Source organism: Camellia sinensis, chromosome 4 (assembly GCF_055761805.1).
Source record: "Camellia sinensis isolate YWXY chromosome 4, ASM5576180v1, whole genome shotgun sequence".
In the NCBI taxonomy this organism is placed as follows: domain Eukaryota; kingdom Viridiplantae; phylum Streptophyta; class Magnoliopsida; order Ericales; family Theaceae; genus Camellia; species Camellia sinensis.
Window position 1 is genome coordinate 159,835,363 of NC_138964.1, and position 26,924 is coordinate 159,862,286.

Below are 26,924 nucleotides of genomic sequence, written 5' to 3' on the forward strand. Positions count from 1 at the left end.
TTTGTATATTGACCTTTATACCGCCTTTTTTTTCTTTCCTTTTTACCCTATCTTCATCACCAATGTCCAAACCTCTACCCCGTCGTCCTTCTTCGCTCACCTTCTTCTTCTTTTTCTTCTTCTTCTTATTTCCTTTTTACCCATTTTTCCAACCCTCTACCCGGCCATCATTTTTACCCTTTTGTTAACAGAAAATGATCCATTTTGCACATTACCTTGGTTGGTGGTTTGAGGGAAAGAAAGAGAATTGTAGGGGTGGTCACCGATGGAGATCATGGGAAAAGCTAGGGTAAGACACAACAATGGAGGGCAGTGGCGGAGTCAGAAAATTAAATTAGAGAGGGCACTTATTAATTACAATATCAAAAAAATTTATAAAAATATTTCACGCAAGTTTTTACGATTGATTTCGAGAAACATTAAAAAAATAATGTTATTTATAATTAGTGTATCATGAGCAATACAAAAAAAATATAGATATAAGTCTTAAAATAAAGGGGGAATTATTGGAAAATCCCATCTGGAAGAGTTTTACACCAATAAGTCCTCCTTCTAGAATAATAGACATGGGAGTCCTATTTTTTTGAAATTGTGTTGCGCATGATTCGGTTATGACGTTTGTACCCTTTTATGTTTGGTATTTGAAAACGTTTTTGGGAGGGTTTGATATGTATCCCTTGGATTACGTTGGTGTGTGAACGTTACAGAAGAGCATATATTGGCAGATTTGTAGGGACTGCAAGGTTCATTAGAATTTGTATTGAAGGGGAGGCAAGGTGTTCTAAGGGTGGTTTAGTTTTATATTGAGCTGTGGTTGTGTTCTGGAGTCCATGGTGCAGCATTTTTCGAGTTCGTCGATGGTAATGTATTTTGTTAGTTGTTTCAATTTATTTTTATTGTTGGTTGTTATTTTTTCCTTTTGTTTTTGATTGTGGGGGTGGGGGGGGGGAGGGGTTGCTGAAATGGTAGTGTGGGGGTGTGTGATTGTCATGTTGGGACATCCACATTATGGTGCAAAATGATTCCTTGGATATGCTCCGGCAGAAACTATTGTAATGGTATACGTTTAATGCACACTTCATGAACTTGATTCGCATGTTTAATTTATTTTTTGTCTTGTTTCCATGTAGGAATGGGTGACTGTATAATGTTGTTGTGTTCGTACGATAACAAGAACGTTGTTGTTGTGGTGTGTGCTGATTTAACGTTTAGCAGATTCACCACTCATGTGTGCAAACGGTTCGATGGACTGACGCCTACTTTGGTTTCCCCGTCATTCAAGATCCCATGTTATAATAATTTCAAAATGGAGAGCGTTCCAAAACATGTTATGTCTTGCCAGGTCATTTCGGCTAGATCACATTGATGTCGATATAATAGTTTGTGGTGCAACTCGGGGTGTCAAACGTGGAGGTAGTTGGACACGATGACACAAGTGGGGACGGCGGGGAAATGGTCACAAATATTGATAAGGAGGCTGATTTGTCACCAAATTTTTGCTAACACGTTGGAAAGGTATTATTGTCGACGGATTGGGCGGGTGGCATAACTCATATCGGGCAATGTTTCGAGGGTGGGCCAGTGGAATTTCATAAGGTACTCAGCAAATACGCCATCGAATGTGGGTTTCAATTTAGGTTCCGAAAGAACGACTCGGTTTTTATTACGGCGGAATGCATGTTTAGTGAGTCAAGGGGGTGTTTGTGGTCCATCCATGCGAGGGTGTTGAATGCGAATGGATTTTTTTATCTGAAAAAGTAGTGTCGTGACCACACGTGAGGGGTAACTGTGCGCACTGACAGAAACCCAAGGATGGGATCCGAGCTTGTTGCATATGTTATTGTGGAACGTGTGCATGACAAACCATTGACTCGCCTCACCAATGTCAAATATGATTTCAAAAAAGCATACGGGTTGCAAATTAGTTACCGTATAGCTTGGTTGGGGGTTGAAAAGGCCAGAGGAGAACTTTATGGCGATCATTCCGTGTCATTTAACCAGTTGCGTTGGTACAGCGATGCCGTGGAAGTTATATTAATCTTGACTTTGATGAACACAACACACGTCGTTTTAATAGGCTGTTCATATCATTCAAAGCATGCATGGATGGGTTTAACCACTGTTGTCCGTTATTGTTTCTCGATGGCACTTTTCTGAAAGGTAGATTTAAAGGCAACCTGCTTGTGGCTACCGGAAAAGATGGCAACCTAGGTAATGTTCTGCATACTTGTTTTGCATGACATGGTTATGGTGGGTTCCTAAAAGCTGTGTTTGATTATACACACATTGGAGTGTTACACACACAGTGGAGCTACTGGGATTGATCAACGTTTTTTTTTTTCTTTTTTTTTAAACTTCTTTTCAGGTCTATTCCTGGTGGCATTTGCAATTGTTGATTCTGAAAATGCAGTGAATTGGGCTTGGTTCTTACAAAATCTAGCTAATGTAGTTGATAGGGATCGAAACTTGACATTTGTTTCTAATCGACACGTCGGTATCATCGAATCTTTGCCTACTGTTTTCCAATCTGCCCACCACGCTTTTTGTATGCAACATTTACAGAGGAATTTGAAGGACAAGATGAAGTATGTGAACAAATTGTATCGTATTGGGTTGGTAAGTAAATTACGGGAATGTGCATACACACCAACCGTTGCTGACTTTAATGAAAAAATAGAGGCGTTCATACAGTCCGGGAGGCACATTACTGTCAATTTCTTACAAGATCTAAAGTCGTACCACTGGGCCAACGCGTACTTCAGGTAACGGAACACGTAAACATTTCATTTAATTTTTCCCTCCACCATGTTCATGACTTATTATTCCTTGTATTACATCGAACATTACATATCACAACAAGCTCACAAATTTATAGAGGCAACCGTTATGGTGAGATGTGTTCGAATGTTGCCGAATCATTTAACAATTGGATAAAGGAAGCACACCATTTACCAATCACCCGAATGGTTGATGCAATTATGACACAGATTATGAATCAGATGTCCGACCATAGGGGAGCGTCAAGTTCCTAGGCTGGTGTAATATGTCCAAAGATGGAGTACAAACTAGAGATGACGTACAACAAAGGAAGATCATGGACTGTCAGTCAGTCCAACAATGATGTGTACGAGGTTCACTCACACCCATCTGTTCTAGTGGACATTGGTGGGTGTACATGCTCATGTTTCCAATGGCAGATCAACGGGCTTCCATGCGAACATGCAATGGTCGCTATCTGCAATAGCGGCAGTGACTTGAATGCGTTGGTTAACCCTTATTTCCACATCACCAACAACCAATCATCATACTCCCAAGCTATATTTCCGATACCAACAGTTGAGAAACCATAGGTTATTCCGAGACATTATGGTATTCTACCTCCAATTGTACGGCGACCACTCGGCAGGCCAAAGAAAAAGAGGATACCGCCGAAAAGTGAAGAAGTGCAACATATCCGATGTGGCTGTTACGGACGTTTAGGAAATCATAACAGGAAAACATGTACCGAACCATTATAGGTTCAGAAGCTGTGCGCTGAAATGTTTAATTCAACCCATTCCACAAGGCTTTTATTAGTTCTTTTAAATTTTTGTTGTTACCAATAATATGTGTTAAATCATTTTCAATTTGGCATGCAAAATAAATTTGGTTACTTCGATTCATGGTTGGTGTCATTTTTTCTTTTTAATTTTTCGTCGTTACCAATAATATGTGTTAGTTCGTTTTCAATTTGGCGTCCAAAATAAATTTGCTTACTTTGATTCATGATTGGTGTTATGTTTCAATTTTGGAATACTTACTCATACCACAAGGCCATTACGTTTTCTTTTACTTTCCGTCCTTAACAAACATAGGTGTTAGTTTGTTTTAAATTTGATACGCAAATTGCAAAGTGGTTGGCCAATTCACGTGTGGTGTTTTGATGTTGGATTACCTACCCATTTACGTGTGGTGTTTTGATGTTGGATTACCTACCCTCATTGCAAAACATATGTGCTAGACCTGTTTCAATTTACGTGCAACACAAATTTGGCTAATTCGGTTCACAGCTGGTGTTATTTTTTGATGTTGGATTTTCTATCTATTCCGCAAGACTATTATGGTTTCGTTTAATTTCCGTTGTTACCAATCATGTGTTAGTTCGTTTTCAAATTAACGTTGAAAAAAAAAGTTTTACGTTTGCTGATGGAATACATTTTCCATGAATTTGTAATACATTATGTTTTATTGCAAATTTTGACTTGTGCTATACCACCAAAATTGGAATAATCCCATACATTGAACGTTAATCATATCACCCACACAGTTCTAACCGGTAAACAAACAGTACAGTGTCACAATGCAAGAACGCGATGTTCGCTTTTATGATATACCTTCTTCGTTACTAACCACGTTTACAAGTTCAGGCACATTAGAAGAGGGAAGAAATCCAGTTGGGGGAGAAAATGGGCATGAACCATTAAGAAAGAGTCGAACAGCCCTCGCCGAATCAGGCCTATTCATTTGCATACTTGGAATCAAGCTATGAGACCACCACCGTTGGAAATAAGACTTCTGGGGCTTCATTTTTCACTCAAGAATCTCCTAAATCCAATTCCGGATGGGGGAGATATAGTTGATTGAAGTAGGACATCATTCCGGTTGGACCGAAATCTGCGCGGCTTCACCAAAAAGGGCATAACTTTTTCCACAGGAGGAATTTTAATGTAAGGTTTGTGCCATTGGAAAGCTAACTTCCAGGGATTCAATTTGGACACTTGAACGGCCACCATTGGACCTCCCTACCATTGACCGGCCACCTTTCTTTTCGGCAGACCCATTTTTTGTCCTGAAAAGTAGCAGGCCGGCCAGAAAATGTAGCAGGCCGGCCACTTACCTAGTTGGATGACCTTTTTTGCCCTTTTGAGCTGGCCGGCCATGACCCCCTCCCCAAGTGTATTCTAAATGTGCAATTTGTTTTCCCCTAGGCCCTATGCGCGAGGGTCAACCTTTTGGGGGGAAATTTGAATTGTTTTTCCCCCCCATTTTTCCCCCCTTTCCTTCACTCCTTTGTCTACAAAACCAGCAGCTCCAGCTGCATTTCAAGGGGTTAGAAAAATTGGTCTTGAGCCTTATACACAACTCTCCCTCTCCCTCTCCCTCTCTCCCACACCCTTCAAACCCTAAGCCCCTTACACCATTTCTACACCAACCCATAGCACCACTCCTCCTTACTCCATTCCAGCAGCTTCAAGGCCATTTCCAGAGGTCAAGGGCTCTCAAACTTGGTCCAAGAGTTGTTGAAGATATAGGCTACAAGGGTAAGCTTCTATCCCCCTCTTTCTTGCCTATTTTTGCTCAATATATTAGCCCCTCTTGCTTGCATATTTGGGATCCGACCCTAACTAAAAATAGCATTATTTTGAGTTCCTTTTCATGTTTTTTTAAGGGCCTCTCCCTGTTTGAGGCTTCCTTTTTGCACTTTCTTCTTTACCTCTCTTATATGCCTCTTTCTTGCATAGTATTTTAGGCCTATTTTTAAACTGTTTTGAGCTTGGTTATAAACTGAAAAGTGGCTTATTTTGAGCCCTTCTTCAACATTATTAAAGGGCTCTTCACTGTTTGAGGCTTCCTTTTGTCACTTGCCTCTTTATCCCTCTTTTGGCTTAATTTTTGCATGTTTTGTTAGCCCCTTGTGCTTATTTTTTTGGGCTTTGGTCCAAACTGTAAATAGCCTCATTTTGACCCCTTCTTCATGTTTGATCAAGGGACCTTTGCTGTTTGAGGCTCCCTTTTTTCTCTTTGTGTTTAAACCTCTTTTTAGGCCTTATTTTGCATAGTACTTTAAGCTTGCATGTGCACTGTTTTGGGTTTGGTCACTAACTGTAAAAGACCATGTTTTGGGCCCCTCTTCAACTTTGTTAAAGGGCCCTCCTCTGTTTGAGACCAGAAACCATCACTTGCTTCTTTGTCTCCTTTTTGGCCCATTTCTTACACAATGTTTTAGGCCTGTTTGTGTTTAGATCCGTGGCTTGTTGTAAACTGTAAAGTGCTTCATTTTGATCCCCTCTTCAACTTTGTTGAAGGGGTCTTGGCTATTTAGGGCCAGCAGCTGCTACTTACTTCATTACCTCTCTTACGAGGGCCATTTTTGCATGCTAGCTTAGTCCTATTTGTGTCCATTATTTGGCCTTGCTTAAAAATGTAAACATTCTTTTTTTGAGACTTTCTTGCTTCTGTCTTCACACTTCATATTCAAATAATGCATGCTTTGCATAGCCATAGGTCATTCCATGTGCCTAAATTCATATTTTGGGTCCCATTCCATGCATCGGGAGCCATGTTTTCATGTTTCGGGATCATTTTGCATCGCATTTCAGTGCTGAAACTTGCATGCTTATATTTCATATTCCATGCCTTGTCATGTCTTGTTAGAGTGGCATTTGTGCCTTAGGGTCGGTCCTCGGTTTGCGTGCATGTGTGCACGCATTTCGAGTTGTCTCATTTTCATCTCATGGCTACTGATGTGAGTGTGGCTGAGGTCCACTCGTGTTGGTGTAAGTCCATTATGCATTGTGTATGCCATTTCATTTCATAGCATTGCGTATGCTAGGTTGTATGTTAGCGCATTGTGTATGCCATGTTATCTCGTGCATCGTGTATGCCATTTCATAGCATTGTATATGTTAGGTTGTATCTTAGTTGCATTTCATGCATATCATGCATATTGCATCGTACTTGGGATAGGAGTTAGCCCGAGCACGGGAAACGAGGGACGTTTCGTACTTCGAGTGACGGAACGTGTCTCAATTCCCAGTCACCGACACTCCGGATTATCCATGATGGAGTTTAGGTTTTGTTGTGTTCCTATGTGCATACATTTCATATTGAGTCGTGCAATTCGGCTCCTCGGCCATCATGCATCGAGATGCGTGATTGGTGGCACGAGGATCGAGGCATGCATACATTTGTGAAAATACATTGCCATGCCCTTTTCCTGCTCTCTGTTACAGCAAATCAAGAATCAATAGCCTTTCAAAGGCCTTGCACAGCATTCCGACATCAATCGTAAACAGAGGCTAATTGGGGCATCGCAGTGGATTTCCGCACAAGGCAACTCAAGCATGCATCATCCATCATCCGGAGTAGAGTTGAGGCAGTCCCTGGCTTGCATTCCAATTTATTGCTTTCCTAATTTAATTTGTTAATTAATTAGGGTTTTGTACATATTTGGACTGTAATATTCATTCGGGACTGTATATTATTTATTCGGACCCTCTGCGCGAGGGCAATGTTGTAATAAGTGTGCGTGTGTGTGATGTATATCTTCCAACCCCACGTCTTTCTCCCTTTTATTTACCCGCTTATGATGGTTAGATTAGGGCATGTTTCAATTAGCATACAGTATGATAGCATATTTGCATTCATTCATCTGTTTTGTATGCACCAGGCTCGGTGCATCATACTAACTACATTGTATTTTCAATTCCAAGTTGAATACATGTTAGCTGTAGCATTTCAAATGCCATGTTTAGAATAGCCGAGCCTGCTATAGTTGCATTTTTGCATGTGTTATACGGAAAATGCATGGATTTCTAATTAGCTTCTGTTTTGGCTTGGAGTACTCGGTAAGTTTTATGCTTTAGCATCCTTGCATGTGTGTGAGTGACTGCCATGATAGTATGCTTACCATAAGGCTATATGCTTATGTGATATAACTGTCTGAATGCCTGTGGGTGAAGGTTGGGTTATTTGAGTTGGAGCAATTCGTTAGAATGTATGTTTTAATCCCACTAGATAGTGGCAAAATCATGTTTTCTAAGCCCACCTGAGGGTGGCAAATCCACGTCTTAGCCTACTTGCGGGTAGCACCATCAAACCATTTTCAAACAAACAAACATGAAATGTTTTGTTCCAATTCAGGTGATCCAGTCTATACTTGTATGCTGTGCGCATCACATAGTAAATCTAGGCTAATAATCGGAATAAGAACACACAATGTTTTTCAAAAATAGATATCATGGTTAGTAGAGGCCGATCTTTGATCGGGCGAGCGGGGGTGCTCACGAAGTGACCTTCCCCAATCGTACCCAAGTTCCCGAGCCGAGGCAACTTTGGTGATGACGGACACGTGGCCTTAGGCAACGAGTCAGGGTTTCCTAAATTTCTCCCAAAATAAAATATTTAGGTGGCGACTCTATATCTGGCAAAGCAGTCCATGTTTGGCACTTCTTTCAAAAAAAAAATCTGTTTTCTCAAAACGATTTGCCGGATTTGAACTTTTTGGTTCAGATTACGAACCGTGACAATTTGAGAGTCCGAACTGTAGTGAACCCAATATCGAACGGAACGGGGGACTCGTTCCTCCTCAGGGCGTTCGGGGGACGTCTACACCCACAAAACCAACTTACATACCGACAACAAAGTGAACATGCATACGGTGCAAACTGCAACACCACAATATAACACCGTGGCGTGTGTGTGCACGCACACCCAACTAATTACCGCATTACGTTCTTAATGTATGCAGCAAAACAACAACACACACACATTCACAAATAAATATGAAGAAAGACGCGTCCACGCGCATTAACATCACAACACCAACAGCACCACACTCTCACACCACCAAAACGCATGCCACTTCAAACCCCTACTCCCAAAACACACAAGCTTTCTCCTCTCAACAACTTCCACCAGCCCACGACGACAAGCCATACACACACTCCCATCCATGTAACCACATCCCATACACCTAAACTACAACCACGAATCAAAAAACCTAATACCCAAAACACCAGTACCACACGCAAAATTCTTGTAATATTAAACAACAACACATCATCATTTCTAAAACCCCATCACTACCAACACTTACACACCAGACACTAAACATGTAAAATATTGCATGACAACACATTCAAAACTAACACTGTTCACAAAATCGAAATGACAGATGTGGACACTTACTGCATCGCGGAGTAGTCATCGGATTTGGATTGCCAAATCGTGAATGCAATACCAGACACACGTATCAATGTCGCCCACTACACCAACCCTCGCCACTGAACTACGACGTTACGTTTGACACTATAGATTGAATTGGATTTGGGGGTTATTGGGTTGTTGTACACTTTCACCCTTCCATTGCATATCTACATCGCCAAATCTGAGATTCAATCACGGTAATTGCGCGATTTACAACAAATCACAACCCCCTCCCTTCTATTCCACCACAGATTTCGTGACCCTAACAATCGCACACTGTTACAATACCGATCACATCCACAGCCTGTACTACGTTTAGTTGATGAATTTCCCCAAATGTGGATTGTTGCAATGTGGGATCAGGCCCTCACAAATTACCTTGCAAAACCCTAATTACTAGAAGCACGCGCAGTACTTCAGTTTTTCAAACGCCAACACCTGCAAATGTGAGGAGGGGGAACTAAACCAAGTTTGTGTTATGAATAAATGTGGGCCACATTCCAAATGTGGGTCAGCCCAAATCACAAAAACACTATAGTGCGTTTTTCTATAACGTTACATCTACTCCAATTAATGAGCCATTATTTGCCAAAACAAAAAACCCATTTCTTAAGGACAAAAACGTAAAACAAAACAAAATAGGACCTTTGTATGTTCAAATTAAAATATGGGACTAATCAGTTTCTAATTCCACATTATGGGATTTATGGATCAATTACCCTAAAATAAAATGCATAATGATAAAAAAATTTATACAAAATTTGATTAAAAATTCAATATATTGGTAATACCACGTCATCATTGATATGTGATATCACCAACTAATAGTATATAAACACATAGAAAGTGAATCTCACATGTCAAATGTAATTAACAATTCAATAAATTTCTTATATTTACAGTGAGATTATTTATACTTGCATGTCAATAATAACGATATCACTGTTACATTCAAAAAATTTCATAGATAATATGGTTTATATTAATCTCTTTATTTTCAATTAAAATAATTATTATTGTTCTCATAATTTTTAAAATGTCATTAATATTTCACTCTAATAATATATTTATAATTTTTTTTATTTAAAATATTTTCTTTATGTTTGTAAATTTTTTTTTTTAAAAATCTCATAATCTAAGAGGGGCACGTGACCACATGACCTTCACTCCCTCCGGCACTGATGGAGGGTGAATGGGGGGAGTGAGGAAAATGAAAAGAAGAAGAGAAAAGGAGGAGGAATAGAAGAATAAGAATTGGAGAGAGGATGTCCTAATGGGATTTAATTTTTTTAAATTCCAATAAAATAAGATTTAATTTTAACATTTTGTTTTAAATTTCATAAATTAAAAAAAAAAAAAAAAATCTTGAGTCACTACACATCGATGATTCTCACACGGCACTTTCTCAATGGTTCCAATCAAGTAAGAAAATTGTTGGACATCTTTATCTCATCAAAGATATGGTTCCTTTAACAGAATTACCTTATTCTTTTGAAGAAAATTCTCCCTAGATGAACAAAATTAGGCTCTTGTCATACCCCAAATGGGATAGAAAATTATCAGATAACTTGGGTTATTTATATAGAGATTTTCTAAATTATTGAAAAATATCATTTTAATATTTTAAATTATAAAAGCGTATAAATAAATCTCCTAAACTATTGACATATTTCACTTTGACTTCTTTCGTTAACAGCCTAATTTGAACGTTTTTATAATTTAGGAACATTTGTACTCTTTTATAGTTTAGAAAGCAAAGTAATACTTTTCAATAGTCTAGAGAATCTATATATACCTTTTTATAGTTTAGGGGTCTTCATTGTAAATAACCCTACTTTTTTAGAGTATTATGTGGTATTGTTTACGAGATATTTCTGATCATTAAAATCATAACACACATGAAGTGAATTATCATTTGTCTCCTAATTATTTTACAAAAACAAGTCAGCGTGACCCACAACCAAAAAATTCCCTAGATGATTGATTTTAAAATACCACGCAAATAATGTTGCATGATGTTTCGATACTATAGAATAATTACCTCAATATGAGTATGTAAGCATAATGATGCATGCTCTTGAACCCAAAATTTAGTGTTTGAGAGAAGAACAATGAATTAAGGGGATTCATGGACTCGTGTTTTTAGTGGAAATTTGAACCTTGAAACATCTTCAAACTCAAGAAAAATCCTAACAAACATTCGTTCCAATGGTTCTTTGTTTTGAAATGGCAGAAACCCAAATCAATTATAGACGTTTTATATTAGGCAAGCTTTAATATCAACCACGTTAGTTGAAGTCTACTTGCAGGGGTTATCAAATGGCTTGCGGGCAAAAGACTTGATGTTACTTAATTCGTCCCATGGTTCGTCTTAGCCTGCTTGACTGCCCAACCCGTTTCATCTCATAGAAGAAGATTTAGAGTTTTGAACAAAGATTTCAAACCTAAACTCGCCCATCAACTCGACATGTACAAGCCCGCATGGGTAAATCCAGTCTGATCATCCCATCAGCCTAACTCAAACTATCTTGTCAAAAAAAAATAATTTAATATTATCTAAAAAAATGACATTGTTAAATTCAATTTTAATATTGTTTCATTTATAAAAAAAAAATAACAACATTTGACAGTCAATATTATTCTTGTAAATTATACTTTAAAAAAATATACAAAACACAAATTGTTAAAATTGAATTTGACAATGACCGGTAATATCTTCCTAACTCTCAACTATTTTTACATATATAACATTGTCATAATTTATTAATTTGGTGAATCTGTACTTTAATTTGATTGTTTTAATATTATTAATTAATTTGATAATATGAATTATAAAAGATAAAAAATAAATGGGTAGAACTTAATAATATAAGCCTAATAAAAAATATGTAACTCGGTTCATTTTGATTTTAGCCATAAGATTTCAACTTACAAGTGAGATGTGACTTTAATTTTTTTAAATAAATTTGATTCGTATTAACATATTGACTGTTCAAAATTTAAAAAATTCAATAATATATCAAACGTAAATATAATAATTGCGGATAAGATAAGCTCGAATCGTCCCATTGATGAGCCCAATGTACTTGTGTTTACTTATCCCTCTGTGTAGCATTATTCTATACATATATTTACCACGGATGCTGGAGAATAATACGCTTCTATATTAAAAGAGAATCTAAGCAAAACCAAACCAAGACAAAGAAAAGCATATGATGCTTAAATCAAAAGTGGAGAAAAAGAAGACCAAAAACCATCTCCATTTAAGTTATTATTCTATTCCATTAAACCATTGTTTTTCTTTTTTTTACAGTACTTAATTATTCTTGCACTGGTAACATATTTATTAGAGCAATTAACAGGCTAGTTCGATTGGTCAGAATTTTTACATCTTACTAAGAGATTAGTAGTTTGAATCTCTTTATTTGCGTATAGGTCTTATTTTGTATTGGGTTCTCTCCCACCTTTGGAGTTTCTTTGTTTATATAGTTTGTATTTGATTTTCATTATTATGATTGTAATTCATTAAGTTTCATTAGAATATTTTATATGAATCAAATATAACGCACACATATATTTATTAGAGCAAATCACATCAATAGTCTTTTTAATTTGTATCTTGTGTCAATTTAATTCTTGCATTAATTTCATCTTTAAAATTTTTACGTTGACTCCTCAAATTAAGGGTTGACGTTCAATTTGAAATGGTCAACTCTTAAAGAATTGATCTTTTAACTCTTGATTTCAACCCAATTTCTTAACTGTTATTATCAAGTGGACTAAATTGAAGCAGTGTGAAAAATTAAAAGACAAAAATGATGTAATTGAAATTATTAACATGAGATAAACGTGTACAATTTACCCGCCAGAAAATGTGTTCAGAATTGAAAATGAATCTTGACCACAAACTGATAAATTTCTGAATATATGTAGTTTTACTGTATATGACTTTCCATCCAAGACAAATGATGCTTTGGTATAAATAGAGGTGTTATAGAGTATAATTTGTAGGGTAATAACATATCAAGTTTTTTTTAAAACCTCTATTTGCAAAAGAGTTTTCCCAACAAAAATGGCATCAAACAACAAAAATGAGAGACTTAGTAAGCATGACAGCCCATCCGACAACAGTATTTGTGCACCCAATGCTGGTGGGATTTGTATTCCTAAAACTTCAATGAACAAGCCAAAGAAGCCTGCAAAGCAAGACCAAAAACCTCGTAACAACAAGAAGAAGGTAAGATTTTTCCCTTCTAAACTCCGTTTGTTTCGGTATAAATACATTTTTTTTTTTTTTTGGGTATTTTCTCACGTTTAATATGACGAAAAATGAAAGTCAATAGATTTTTTTTTTTTTTTTTTTTTGTGATATCCTTTTAAACTTCGTTTGTTTGGCAAATATGTTTTCTATATTTTCTCATGAAAAATGAAATTCGAGTGATGTCAAAGCACAAGGCTTGTGTTCAATCACCAAAGGTGTTTTCTTGGGAGATTGTGTTAAGTTTGGAGCCAAATAATCCACCTCCCATCTAAATTCTGCAGACTAATCACTGACAGTGCACTGACCACTACAAACACAAGTTTAATACAAAGCTATAACCGTTTCTAACACCAATTGATTTTAGGTGAACTGGTGAAAGCTATGATCAAACAGAAAACAAGTTTATTTGGAAGAAAAATATTTTTCACTCTTGAAAAGAAAAAATATATATATATGAATTAAAATCTTATCAAACACCACCACAAAACTACACATCGCCACCAACACCATTAAAATAACTACTAACACATTACTTTCAAAGTCAGAATAATCCCTTGTTGAAAATATTTTATTTTCTTTTTTTCAGAGGGTTTCATTTGGTTCATTAATGTAGTGAGGAAAGCAAAGAAATCACTTTCTGTTGTTTAGTTATCTAGGAAAGTGAAGTAATAGAAGACAAAAAAATGAGGGAAAATAAGGAATAAATTCTTAATTTTGAGTTCAATTTTCCTTTTCCCTTTTCTTGCTTTATAGACATTTGGGAGAAAATTTGATTCATATTTTTATCTTATTAAACAAGGAAGATACAAGGATCTAGTATCATTTTTGGTTTCTTCATTTGTGCTTTCAAAAATAAAAACTAAATAAATAATGAAAAGTTTGAAAACACCTATTTCATTTTCATTTTGTATGTCAATTGTTTTGAAAAATTTAAAAATAAAATTTTGATATTTCCTAAAAACAACTTGTTTAAAAGAAAATTTCTCACAACTGTTTTCGAAAACAATTTACCAGCAAGTTTGTTGATTTTTCCTTCAAACGAGAATCAAACGGAGCCTAGGTTTCCATACATAAATGTGTTGCTAATGTAATAAAATTGATCCTTTATTTAGTTGAGTTTTCATAACTTGTTTTTTGATTCTTTTAAAAAATAGAAACTAATTTGATTTTTTTTTTTTAAATGCACTTTTAAATTTTCAAAAAATATTTTCTCCCTAAAATAAAAATAAAAAATCATATGAAAATAATCAGTACTTTTAATTATGTTTTGAGTTTTTCACCAAATTAGTTTTTAAAAAAATCAAAAAAAAATTTCAAAACTCAAGCAAATAGTTTCTTTCTTTTTCTTTTCTTTCTTCATTTGTTTGTGGTCATGTAGGTTGAAAATGCACTACCAAAGGTGGAGAAGGAGATTCCAATAATGTGAGGCAAGGAAGCTATAGATGTTGTGGCCTTGGCTTATACTTGATCATCCAACCTACTTGAAACTTAAATGTTTTGTCACATATAGTGTGACTGTTATATATATTTGGGAAATTCTATTTATTATGGGTAGTGAAATGACTTGTAGTGACAATATTAGAGCATGGATGGACTCCTCTTTCTCTTTTTGATTGGTTGGTGTTATGTTGTGGCTATGTGAATATAAAGTCTTTTAGGCATGACAAATTATAGGGTGAGCATAAATATTGAAAAAAAATTGTAAATTGATTTGATTCAGATCAAATTGTTCAATTTGGTTTGATGTTCTCACTTCGCGATTTGGTATTGATTCTTAAAATAGGCAAATCATACTTCATAATTCAGTTCGTGATTTTATAATTAGAAAAATGTTTGGGACTCCCACAGAAAAGGACTCCCATGACCCCACTAATGTATTGTTTTTTTAAAAAAAAAAAAAATTTAGAGTTGTGTCTGACAGTGATATGAATGATTCAGATCATTTTGGAAATTATGGGGGTTGTGTTTTTGGGAGTTGTGAGGATTGTATTTCGTGAGGGTCTCTATCATTACTATTACAATTACAAATCTGTTTTAGAACCAAACCGGGCCTTTTAGATATATACGGATACATAATTTGTTAGCTACCATAAACACAAAAATATCTTATTAGTATTAAATATATATTATATGTTGGAACAATCTTCTATGTAAATAAAATAAATTGAAACTAAATCAAACAAAATAAAATAAAAACTTACTGAATTTATTTTATTGAACCAAATGAAAAAATAAAAGACCAAGTCGAGTGTGTGACACTCTGTCCTTAAGACAGATTCGCCCCACTACGGTGCTTACGGTTATGTGGCGTATCTCCCAGGATACAATAATCTTCACAAATTTGTAATAGCACTTCTAACAAATTTGTCCGGCGAACTAGAACATTGTGTTCTATAACTCTCTGAATATTACTCTAAATAACTAATATGAAGAATAATGTAAACAAATAAAATTTGGACAGCAAGAACAATATTTTTCTGACGGATTTTCAGATGTGAAGACTACTGGAACATGGCTGTATTTATAGGCAAAAAATCTGACCTGAATAGGTGCTAATTTGAAATGAACATGAGGGATTTTGAATTGAACAGATGCTGTCTAAAAATCAAACAGATCTGGCAGTTACAACATATAACTGCACAACAATTAGATCTGTTCAGGCCAGTTTGAATCTGTTCGGGTGCAACAGATTTGTTTGGACTTTTAACCTATTCGAACTGGTAAAGAATCTGTCGGGTTCAACTAGGCAGTTTGTGGTAGTTAAATAACTGTAAAACTAGTTTGAAACCGTGTGGAATTTGGACTGAAGTTGGTAATATATAGACACAAAATTAATTTCAATTTTGACACAAAATTGGAATTTAATTTCATTAAGAATTTCTGGAAAAAATTCAAATAAATTTTATCTAAAAAATTAATATTAGAATCGACCCGACCCACAATCCACAACCCACACCCGCGCACGGCACGGCCAAACGGACGGCGGCAACAGCGCGCGCGGGCGTGTAGTGGTTTGTATTAAGGTTCACTTTGTCCATAACTCCTCCCTTCTATAAACTTGGAGTGCCCCTTCGGGCCCAACCCAAGTGTTGTAGTCTAGAGCTTATATACATATACAAGCTCTCTTAAAGTTTTAATGTGGGACAACCCATTAAAAGAAAACCCACATTTAAATCTTTAAATGTTCAATTCCACAAACCCGGAAACGACGTCAACTTCCCATTCACTCATAAATGGTTTTGACGTACCGTCTTTACCGTGTGACTTGCCACGCAGCAAGAAACATATCACCTCTTCAGACCCAACCCAAAAGACGTTTGGGGCCCATTCAATTTTAGGCTCAAAGATGGCCCAAAATAAGCCTATATTACACCATTTTTCCAACAATCCCCCACATGGATGGAATTTGACGGAGAGAAAATGCAACGACATGATCTAAATACAGAGAGTACAGAAATTGAAAATATTCTGCAAAGGATAGGTAGCTTTTGGCTTTGAACCTTCCCTTGTGAGACACTATCGGATTTACTAGCTAACCAGTGAACATGATGTCTTAAACTGTTCAACTGTTTGTGTAAACCAAGACAATAGAACTCACACAGTATATTCCCACACACAGTTTAGTTCTCACTATTGTGTTCATTTTGGCCCTAGACTACCTAGTCTTTCATGAGTGCTCTAGAGAATTGTAGCCCTTCACAAATCTCATAGAACCGGCCTAGTTCACACTCACGTAGGTGATTCTTATAAAGAGTATCCTGCCATGCTCCACTAGGTTTACCTAGATATAAGAATTATTAAAATTTTATTTAACCTAAAACGCTGCAAACATCACTATTTCATCATAGAAATAGGTCGAAGTTAGACTCCCCAGTGATCTTTCTGAGTCATTCACAACTCGGTTGTCCCTTTGAACCTAGATCTTGGGATCTCCAGTCAACTAGGTTGAGTTGCCGTTGTGGTAACTCTTATTTAATAGGCTTTAGTCCCATTCCCCTCGATGAATTTTCAACTAATTCTCTTCCTAACCCTTTGGTTAGTGGATCCGCTATGCTGTCTTTAGACTTCACATATTCAATGGAAATAATTCCATTAGAGAATAGTTGTCTCACGGTGTTATGTCGACGACGAATGTGTCGTGACTTACCGTTATACATATAACTCTGTGCTCTACCTATTGCTAATTGACTATCACAATGTGTGCATATAGCAGGCACCGGTTTTGGCCATATTGGAATATCTTCAAGGAAGTGGTAAAGCCATCTGCTTCTTCCCCAGCTTTGTCTAATGTTATGAATTATGATTCCATAGTAGATCTAGCAATGCAAGTTTGTTTGGAAGATTTTCAAGATACAGCCGCCCCACCAAGAGTAAAGACATACCCACTAGTGAACTTTGAGTCTCTTGTATCCGATATCCAGTTTGCATCACAGTAACCTTCAAGTACTGCTAGATATCTAGTATAATTCAGCCCAATGTTACGAGTAAATCGAAGATATCTAAGAACCCTTATAATTGCTTTCCAATGTTCTACTCCTGGTTACTCGTATATGTACTTAATTTACTTACTGGATAAGCTATGTCCGGACAAGTGCAGTTCATCAAGTACATTAAGCTTCCAATAATTTGGGCATACTCTAATTGAGAAATACTTTCCTGTACATTCTTAGAAAGAAACAAATTAACATCTACTGGTGTTCTAGCAAGATGGTCATCATCTTTGCTGAATTTGTCAAGTATTTTCTCAATGTGATGAGATTGTGACAAAATATATCCTTTTGATATTTTGGTAATTTCCATACCAAGAATTACATTAGCAATGCACATGTCCTTCATGTCAAAATGTTTATTCGACATTTTCTTGGTAGTTTTAATCATTTCATTATTACTACCTATGATGAACATATCATCTACATAAAGACATACAACGACATAACATTTGTTTGTGTTTTTATTTAAACACATTTGTCACACTCATTAATTTTAAAACTATTTGACATCATTGCCTTGTCAAATTTCTCATGTCATTGTTTTAGCGCTTGTTTTAAACCATATAATGATTTAACCAATTTATACACTTTCTTTCCTTTTCCTAGAGCAGAAAAACCTTCTGGTTGTTCCATGTAAATTTCTTCATTTAACTCACCATTTAAGAAAGCAGTTTTCACATCCATTTGATGAATTTCTAGATTGTACAAAGATGCAATAGCAATTAACATTCTAATGGATGTTATTCTAGTAACTGGTGAGTATGTGTCAAAGTAATCAAGACTTTTTTTTTGTTTATACCCTTTGACCACAAGTCTTGCCTTGTATTTGTCAATTGATCCATCCGCTTTCATTTTTCTTTTGAAAATCCAGTTGTACCCAAGAGGTTTACAACCTGGTGGCAAATCCACCAATTCCCAAGTGTGATTTTGCAAGATGGATTCAACTTCACTATTGATAGCTTCTTTCCATAAAGGAGCTTCAAGACTGGACATAGCCTCTTTAAAAGTTAAAGGCTCATTTTCTAACAAATATGTTAGAAAATCTAGACCAAAAGATTTTGAGGTTCTAGCATGTTTACTACGCCTAGGTTCCTCTTCCTCATTTTGATCTAACTCTTACTCTTGTTCTTAATCATGTTCTTGATCCTGACTAGTAATAGCATCATAAGATCTTTTATTGTTACTAGTCTCTTGTCCAGTCTTATTTGGAAATACATGTTCAAAGAAAGATGCATTCCGAGATTCAATAATAGTATTTACATCCATTTCAAAATATTCTGATTTATGAATCAAAAACCGATATGCACTACTATTCTTAGCATAACCGATGAAAATACAATCAACAATTTTAGGACCTATCTTAGTCTTTTTAGGACTAGGAAAAGTCACTTTAGCCAAACACTCCCACACTTTTAAGTATTTGTAGGATGGTACTCTCTCATGCCACATTTCATAAGGTGTTTGATTCACTTTCTTTCGGGGTACTTTATTTAAAATATAATTTACAGAAAGTATTGCTTCCCCCACAAGTTCTGAGGTAATCCAGAACTTATTAACATGGCATTCATCATTTCTTTTAAAGTCCTATTTTTCCTTTTAGCAATTCCATTTTGCTAAGGTGAGTAAGGAGCGGTGGTTTGATGAATTATTCCATGTTCTTTACAAAATTCACCTAAAGGTGATTCATATTCACCACCTCTATCACTTCTAAGTTTCTTGATCTTTTTACCAAGTTGATTTTCAACTTCATTCTTATATTGAATGAAAGTTTCCAAAACTTCATCATTGGTTCAAATTAAATAAACATAACTATATCTAGTAGAGTCATCTATAAAAGTGATAAAATATTTTTTCCCACCTCTAGTTTGAATTGATTTAAAATCACAAATGTCACTATGAATTAATTCAAGTGGTTCCGTACTTCTTTCAATTGAATGAAAATGAGTTTTAGATAATTTTGCCTCAACGCAAATTTCACATTTATGATTTGAATCAATATCAAATTTAGGTAAACATTTGATATTAATTAATCTACGCAAAGATCCATAATTAACATGTCCTAATCTACCATGCCATAAATTTGAAGACTCAAGCAAGTAAGAAGATATATTTTTATTAATAACTGAGGGTACAACGGCCGTTACATTCATTTTGAAAAGGCCATCAAACATGTAACATTTTCCTACATACATCACATTCTTAGTAAATACAAATTTGTCACTCTCAAACACTAGCCTAAACCCATTCTTACTCAACAAAGATCCAGAAACAAGATTCTTGCGAATATCCAGTACATGCAGCACATTGTTGAGAGTGAGTTCCTTTCCAAATGTCATCTTCAGAACAATCTTCCCTTGTCCTTCAACTTTGGAAGTTGAGGAGTTGCCCATAAAAAGCTGTTCACCATTGTCCACTGTAGAATAAGATGTGAACATCTTTTTGTCGGCGCAAATATGGCGAATAGCACCAGTGTCCACCCACCATTCTTTAGGATTTCCAACAAGATTTGCTTCGGAAATAACTGCAGAAAGATTGATGTCATCTACACCATTGGAAATATTGTCCACTTCGGTTATATGGGCTTGAGCAGGCTTTTTACTTGTTCTTCTTTTGCTTTTGCCTTTGCTACGGCAATCTTTGGCCCGATGTCTCTCTTTGTCACAGATGTAACATTTGCCATTAAACTTGTACTTTTTATTTCCCCCCTCCCTCCCCTTTTAGAGCCTTGTGATGAACTTTCTCCAGAAGACTTTCGTTTCTTGGTTTTTGAAGTATGTTCCACCACATTTGCCTTAGACTCCATAGGATGCTTACCAGCCTGCTTTTCAGACTTACGGTTGTCCTCCTCAATCCTCAAACGCACAATTAATTCTTCTAAAGACATTTCTTTGCGCTTATGTTTGAGGTAGTTCTTGAATTCCTTCCAACCTTGTGGTAATTTCTCAATTAAGGCTACAACTTGGAAGGATTTACTGAGAGACATGCCCTCTACGTGAATGTCATGCAGAACGAGTTAGAGATCTTGAACTTGGCTGATCACAGTCTTAGAATCAACCATCACAAAATTCAAGAATTTGCCAACCACAAATTTCTTTGAGCCGGCATCTTCCGCTTTGTATTTTTTCTCCAAAGACTCCCAAAGTTCCTTTGCTGTCTTGATAGGACTGAAGACGTTGTGTAATGCGTTGTCAAGTCCATTCAAGATGCAATTTCGGCAAAGAAAATCAGCATATTTTCAGGCATCGACTGCAGCAACCACTTGCCGGTCGGTTTCATCATCTTTCAAAATAGGAGCATCCTCATGGAGAAAACGAGCCAGGTTCAAAGTTGTAAGATAGAACAACATTTTCTGTTGCCATCTTTTAAAATCAGTTCCAAAGAACTTTTCTGGCTTCTCACCGTGACTTACTGGTACCATCACAACAGGAGAGGAGGTTGGCGCAATTGCCGCCGCCACCACACTAGTACTTGTTTGGGTATTAGTTTCAATAGCCATGAATTCTAAATTATAAAACAAAATTATAATTAGAATTTATTCTACACAAAAAATTAATCCAAATTCACAGAATTAAATCTGTAAAAATAAAAGAAATAAGAATGTAACTTTTATTTTTCAATTAATTTGGAAATAAAATAAAATTTTATTTAACCAAATTAATTTCACACAGAAAATTAAATTTCTGTAACACTTCAATAATTTAAAAACTGAAATAGAATTTTAATTAATGAACACTTAGAAAATAATTTCTAAAAACCAAAATTAATTTCTGACAAAATTTCACAAATAAATATTCTGAATTGTTAATGACACTAGTATATTACTACTAGTTGTCAAAGAAAATAGACAGTATATTACTACTATCTGTCAAATAGCATATAATCACTATTTGTTTTTCCAACCAGAATATTATTTTGTAAATCCACAGAAAATAATTTTTGTAAGAACAAGAAAGAGAAAAGGGAACAAATGAAAAATTCTGTAAACAAAATAATTCGAATCTGTCTTAAGATTGTTGGAACAATCTTTTGTGTAAATAAAATAAATTGAAACTAAATCAAACAATATAAAATAAAAACTTACTGAATTTATTTTGTCAAACCAAATGAAAAAATAAAAGACCAAGTCAAGTGTGTGACACTCTATCCTTAAGACAGATTCGCCCTGCAACGGTACTTACAATTATGTGGCGTCTATCTCCCAGAATACAATGATCTTCACAAATTTGTAATAGCACTTCTAACAAATTTGTCTGGCGAACTAGAACCTTGTGTTCTATAACTCTCTGAATATTACTCTAAATAACTAATATGAAGAATAATGTAAACAAATAAAATCTAGACAGCAAGAACAATATTTTTCTGACTAATTTTCGGATGTGAAGACTACTGGAACATGGCTGTATTTATAGGCAAAAAATCTGACCCGAATAGGTGCTAATTTGAAGTAAACAGGTGGGATTTTGAATCAAACAGATTTGGCAGTTACAACATATAACTGCACAACAGTTAGATCTGTTCAAACCAGTTTGAATCTGTTCGGGTGCAACAGATTTGTTTGGACTGTTTGACCTGTTCGAACTGTTAAAGAATCTATCGGGTTCAACTGGGCAGTTTCTGGTAGTTAAATAACTGTAAAACTAGCTTGAAACCGTGTGGAATTTGGACTGAAGTTGGTAATATATGGATAGAAAATTAATTTCAATTTTGACACAAAATTGGAATTTAATTTCATTAAGAATTTCTGGAAAAAATTCAAATAAATTTTATCCAAAAAATTAATATTAGAATAGACCCACAATCCACACCCGGCACAGCTCGGCCGGATGAGCGGCGACGGCGCGCTTGTAGTGGTTTGGATTAAGGTTCACTTTGTCCATAACTCTTCCCTTCTACAAATTTGCAGTGCCCCTTGGGGCCCAACCCAAGTGTTGTAGTCTAGAGCTTATATACATATACAAGCTCTCTTAAAGTTTCAATGTGGGATAACCCGTTAAAAGGAAACCCACATTTATATCTTTAAATGTTCAATTTCACAAACCCGAAAACGACGTCAACTTCTCATTCACTCATAAATGGTTTTGACGTACCGTCTTCACCGTGTGACTTGCCACACGGCAAGGAACATATCACCTCTTCGGACCCAACCCAAATGACGTTTGGGGCCGACTCAATTTTGGGCTCAAAGATTGCCCAAAATAAGCCTATATTACACCATTTTTCCAACATTATATACATAAATTTCATGCATCTAGCTATGCAAATGTGTTCTTGTATAGTATTAGAACTAATTCTAATTATTCATTTAAACAATTTTTAGATTGTAAATAATATTTTGTGATCATATTGTAAATGATGACAAAGTTTCTACAAATTATGGTCTTAAACTGAACCAAACAATGTTTTAGTTGTTCGGTCTAATTTAATTTCAAAATTCATGAAACCGTATATAATGATTTAGTCCTGATTTAATCCTAAACCTAACTGTGTTCACTTCTAATATATTAGTTGATAAATTCGACTTAGGAGGCGATTGTGCATCCATCTTAATAAGAAAACATATAATCAGATTGTATAAAATACAACCTTGCTACGCACCCCCACTGGGGGTCGACCCCCAGTGACGTGGGCTTTCCCCATTGGCCAGTTTTTTCTTCTTTTTTTTTTTTTTCTTTCCTTCCAATCCCGCAGTGCCACGTGGCACTGGGGGTCACTGGGGGTGGCTTTTACTAGGGGTCTCGCGCATTTCTGGTATAAAATATTAGGGAAAAAAAAAAGTAATAAAAACTAGTTATTTAGTCCAATACATTTAAAGTGACAGATCACCTAATACAAAAAGCTAGACTTATAGGATAATTTCTTATTGGACACCTTCTCCTTGCAAGCTGATGTTGAAGGTGATTTCTACACAACTCGAACATATTGAATCATAACATAACACATGATGTTATAACACAAATGGATGCACATTTATTCTCACTTTTTAGAAAGACTATTACGAGTAGTAATGATAAATGTTTTTATTTGAAATAATAAAAATAGTAATAAACAATTACCTCATTCTGTAAGAAAAATTTATATAAAAAATTTGTATGTGAATAATTAGTAATAGCATCACATGGTGTCACTATATTAGACTATCTCCGATGGTTATTTAAATCTGCCATCAAATTTAAATTTGACGAAAAATAGCTTCAAAACCTGTTTTAACAATTTCATCAAATACGTATCAAATTTCGGATTTCACTTTTCTTTCATCAGACTAAGGACCAATGTACTTTTCATCCAATCAATGTTTATTGTCATTGAATTTTCACCACCGGATGTCATTCAGATGACCACCTCAAGGCAAAAATTTATAAAAAAATTATACTGGTCGGATGTCCGCCTAGTCAACCGGTGGTTAGATGAAACTCCAAATCCCTCTCCATTGGAGCACTTGATATCAAAAGAAATTTTTACTCAAATTTAATGAAAAAATTAATGCACCATTAAAGATGCCCTTAGAGACAACTAATCAAAACAATACAAAGCAAAGCATCTAATACCAAAGCTTTGCAATTTAATTATTTGATACTTAAGCATAAAGAAGCTTCGCTAGTCACTTTTCATGTGGCTCATGATTCAAATTCCATGCAAGATAATCCATATTTAGATAATATAGGCAAGTAAAAGGAAAATAAAAAATAATTTTTTTTTTTTTTTGTATTGGTTTAGATAAAGAGTTTTAGAAAGTAATAGAAATTAAATTTATTGTACAATCAAATTAGTTTGTTAGTTAGGCTAATAATTTCTTGAAAATATACCGAGAATTTATTTTTTCTCACCAATCTTGGTTAGTTTTATTTTATTTTTCTTTTTGCTCATATCACTCTCCACAACTCCCTATTATGCAATGATTATATTTTTTTCCCATCATTTTCTTACAAAATATTTCATCTATTCTAATGCATGTAAGAAAATAAATTTTCATTTCTTTTTCCTTTCTTTTACTTCGGTTTAAATCATTTTCATTTTCTATCTTCCATTTCTTTCTAAACAAATGGAGCAACCTTAGGAAAAATCATTGTTCATTAGAGGCAGGAAAAAAGACATACCACAAATATGGAGGGGTGCAACCACATTTTTTTTTTTTTTTTTTTTTTTTGATAAATAAAGGGGTGCAACCACAACTGTTGACTTGCACCCCACCACAAAATGAGTTACAACTCTCATGTTTTTGTAGTTTTTTTTTTGAGAAAATAACCAACAAGCCTTATTTTGCTCTTACAATCTATTAATAAATCCTATCAAGTTTCAATATGGACAACTAAGTCCTATTTATGATAAAGGTTCTCAAAACATTCATTGCTTCAAAATAGTATGTCTTATCCCAATTTTTACCCTTCCTATTTGATATGAACAATAATTTTATAAATATTTTAACTTAATTAAAATTTAAATTTTTAATTGTAAAAATTATTAATCTTATACTTATAATTTTGTTTATGAAAAATCAATTGATTTGAACAGTGAAAAATCATTTAATTATTAAATTTCTAATAAATTAAAATTATTTATGAATTTTTTTGTTCATATTTTAATGAAAAAATAAAATGAAAATTAAATATACTATTATAAACAATTGGATTTTTTTATAATAATTTATAAAATAAAATAAAAAGATTTATTTGTTAATATTGAAATTTGATAACTCAATAATAATTTTCAAAACAAAATAAAACTTAAGGATAATTTTTCATTGTGATTTATGATTTTTTTTTAATATAATATCATAATTTGTACAATTAAAAATATTATTTTATTAATTTGTACAATTAAAAATATTTATGAAATTGTTGTTCATATTAAATGAAGGGTAAAATTAAGATAACATCCACCATTATGGAGCAATAAATTTTTTGAGAATATGTCATGAAAAATAAACTTGATAGGATTTGATAGTAATCTTAAGAGTAAAATAGAATTTGTTAGTTTTTTTTTTTTTTTTCCTACTCCACTGTACCATAAAAACGTCTCTTTATACTTTTTTTTTTTTAATTACAATTTTATCCCTACTTAAAATTATGAAAAAAAATACTCAAATTAAAATCATTTAAAAACCCTATTTCTCTTTTACACTCACAATTTTTCCACCCTTTCCACCAATCTACCACCACTCACTGTCACTCCTCAACCCTTTCTTTCTCCTCCTCCCCCCCTTCCTCCTTAAACCCTACATCTTAAAACATAAATCTACGACAATGGTGGGGGGTTAAAGAGGGAGATTGCAATATGGGAATTGGACTAAGTAGGGGTCACAATGGAGAGAAAAGGGGCTGGGAGAGGTGGGTCAGAGGTGGCAATACTGGCAATTGGAGGTGATGATTGGGGTGGGATAGAGTTAGGGTTGAAAGGTGTGGAGTGTAAAGATGGGATATGTTGGCATTATTGTGTGCGCTTCATTGTCTAGTTTCAAGTGCAAATAACAATCAACATAAAGATGAGAGTTTTTGGATTAAAAATAAAATAAAGATTAAAGAGTTCAACTTGGTCTTTGTTGTCCAAGGGTGAGACGCTTTTGAAATGAGAGAAACACTATTGTTTTCAAATAGGGTAAATTATAAATAACATTTGTTTAAATTACAAATTATTTTTTGTAATTTAAAAAATTACAAATCTCTTTTTAAAAAAAAGATTATTTAACAGATTAAAAAAATAAAATTTCTAACTGCTACTCTATATAATAAAATTACTTAAATTATTAATTAAAATAAATTTCTGACATCATTAAAAACTATTAATTAACTTGATAATTTATTAATAAAAATAATTATTTATTATGAAATTAAAAACTTCAAGCGATAAGATGTAATTTCTATAACTACATAAGATAAATTATATTTTAAACAAGTCTCACAAGTGTATTTATAATTTACCCTATAAATACTATGGTTACTATTTGAGCATATATGACCTTCGATTGGACTCACTATGATAGTATATTCACTATGTAAAATATGTACACAATTTATGTTGTTGGGGATAATTAACACAAGTTTCCTCAGCGCATTTTAATTTGATGAAAAAAATATGTTTTCAACCGTTTCTTTAAATTTGTGTAAAATTTAGAATACTTTTCAGGGAGCATCATTCCCAGACCAATTACACCAGCAAGAAACATTTTACAAAATATTCATCCAAAAAAAAAAAAAAAAACCCCCTCTGTA

General features: G+C 34.6%; 1 long non-coding RNA gene across 1 annotated transcript; it reads left to right on the forward strand.

Moving 5' to 3' along the window:
* The first annotated feature begins 12,909 nt into the window (after positions 1-12,909).
* Positions 12,910-14,841, forward strand: LOC114259105 (uncharacterized). The gene is made up of 2 exons (XR_003628181.2): positions 12,910-13,204; positions 14,607-14,841. It is a non-coding gene; the product is annotated as an uncharacterized LOC114259105 (long non-coding RNA).
* The last annotated feature ends 12,083 nt before the right edge of the window (positions 14,842-26,924 follow it).